This window comes from Aureococcus anophagefferens, assembly GCF_000186865.1.
Source record: "Aureococcus anophagefferens unplaced genomic scaffold AURANscaffold_37, whole genome shotgun sequence".
Lineage (NCBI taxonomy): Eukaryota > Pelagophyceae > Pelagomonadales > Pelagomonadaceae > Aureococcus > Aureococcus anophagefferens.
Window position 1 is genome coordinate 52,264 of NW_008705594.1, and position 2,696 is coordinate 54,959.

The window sequence follows — 2,696 nt, forward strand, 5'->3', positions numbered from 1 at the left end:
TTGGAGAGACCCATGTTTGGGGCCAGGTGTTCCGTAGAGTTCCGATGACGACATGCAGTTATGAATATCGGTTGAAGGAGCATGCGTTGGAGAATCAGCGTGACGGATAGCGACCAATGATATTATTATACTATTTTTCACGGTGCTTTTGTCCGAAAGTAGCTTTCTAGTCAATCAAGATAATAATTTGGCATAAAGGGTAAGTTGAGTGAGCCTCAAGGCCCACCCCACTCCCCTAGTTTACTAGCTAAACTCCCTCTCTCTAAAATAGGTTCGGCTGGCCACGGGGAGAAAGAATTTCGCCGGCGGGCTGCTTCAGCAGCGCCGGATAAGAGCATAAGGAGCGAGTATCGACTGAGCTGCAATAATAAATAACAGCTCATTCTCTCTCTCTCCTTTGGGCGCTACTTTCTTGGCTACTCGAAGATTACCTGTACAAAGTAGCCTTCTAGTCAATCAAGATAATAATTTGGCATAAAGGGTAAGTTGAGTGAGCCTCAAGGCCCACCCACACGAAGTCCCCGAAAGGATCAATCGACGTACCTCAGACCTCGTCCTCCTGTGAGAACTCGGCCAGGTCATGCCTGCAACTCGGTTTTTACACTGTTGACGTAACTTAGGGCGCGCTACGCAGCACACAGAATCCATACGGGAGCAGGAACCGAAGGTTTGAAGTAGGGCAGGCTCCGATGATGGAAGATACCCTGCTAGACAGCACAGGAAAGTTATGCTCTCTGGTTTATAAAGGTTTCTCTCAAAATAAGTTTGCTAGGACAGAGGACAACAAGGAGTTCCTCGAGTCACTTCAAGCTCAACAGGCGAGCACTTTTAAAAATGTGCGACATGAGCGCTCTGAACGCTCTCAGAAGCCGCCTCCAGCCGCTCAACCCCCTAAGCAGGGCGTTAGGGCGCTTGGAGAACAGGAAATCGAGACGGTGGCGGAGGCAGCGCCATCACAAACGACAACCACGAGTCAATTGGTCATGTCTACCGACGATTTTGAGTCGGGGGGCTGTCCGTTCATAGGTCTGGAAGACACAGACTATTTGGATTTTTAGAGAGGGTCGGTAATAAGTCAGGGCTTGCCGATCCACAAAGAAGCAGTGACCATGTCCACACTGTTGCCGATGCTGAAGGGACGCACGTTCACTCGGCAGTGCAATTCAACACTGTTCCTGATCATCATCATCTCGGTTTATCTGTGGATCAACATCGTTTTCTTCAAGAGAGGGAGTGGACCCGCGAAGAATACTATCGAGATGTACAGCCGCTTTCAGACACTGGCGCCACGATATCGTGCCAGCCTGACGGCGTGGGTATTCTGCAGGAAACTGTCAGCAATGCCGTGATGATGATACAGGGCGCTACAGCACGTGACCCGACAGCTTCAAAAGCTGGGGGAGTATCTATTTTCTTTTTACCTTCTGCTCAACGTGCTGATACAGCCTATGCTTTAGGTGTATGGAGAATTGTTCTTCCAACACTCTCATGCATAGTGGACTCACCTCATGCTAGGTCAATTCATGGAGTTAGACAATGTACTGACGACACGAAATTCCCACCTTACATGACGATTGTTCCTAGTGGCACACCTCTGAATCCAAACGTCCATGAGATGAAAGACTTCAGAGTAGCCAAGTTGAGTCGTAACGCTCACAAAGGTTCAATCCACCTTCCGGTTGTCGATCCTATGAAGTACAAATTCCTCCGAGACTTCATAGATGGCAGCATCATCGATGTTGGAAAGATTATCCGCAGGCTAAAACTCTGCGCCTCGGATAACAGAGTCAGCTGCGCCCTTGAAGTTGTGATGTCTAAGTCACCACAACTCCAAGGACACAGTGTCTTTTCATTCACCGATAAAGGCCTAATTAAGTCGCGATCACCCATCATTCGACATGCAGCTATAGCCTGTGGCCTGCATCAGGAATCATCTGCAGTCTTACCTTCTTGGCTGCAAGATAAGTTTGAGTGGTCAGTTATTTGTGAGAGAAAGAAGAAACTGTCCAATGCTCTTATGAAGCGATTGAACAACACGCAACTCATACCCACTGTCGAATCCCTTATCACCATGCCCCGTGATAAGATTAAGGCTGTAGATGTTGCATTCTTCTCTTTCCCTTGCATAAATGAGACTGTATTGCGTCATGGCACTGATGCTCAATATGACGACACCAAATCAGGGATGCTCTTTCGAGAAAGTCATTTACAGGTGGCCGACGCGTTAAATTATCCAAAGATTATTTGCTCAGAGCTAGTCAGTCCACACCCTGAAAACTTCAATCATCATCTTCAAGTAGAGGATATGATGACTGATCCAAAACGCCAAGATTGCAACTCATATAGCCAAACCGATTGCAGTGCAGTAGTTAATGCTGCATTCTTCTCGGGCTGCGTATCACAACCACGGTGGATTAGGGTATTCAGGCTGAAGATGTGTGGCAGCATCAGAAATTTCGACCCTCGGATGTTCGAGACTCAACATGCTCAGCCAATCTTAAGTGTCATCAGAAGCCACACGGGCAACTTTAAAGAAAAAGATGTGGTTTATCGTGTGACGGATATAGCCAGAGATATTTACTCGGCCCAATACCGCTCTGTGATGCAGAATTGGCAGGCCAGTTCGCCACTGCATTTTCACTTTAGCGACAATGCCTATGCAGTGGCATTGTTCAGAAATATTCCCAGTAAACGTT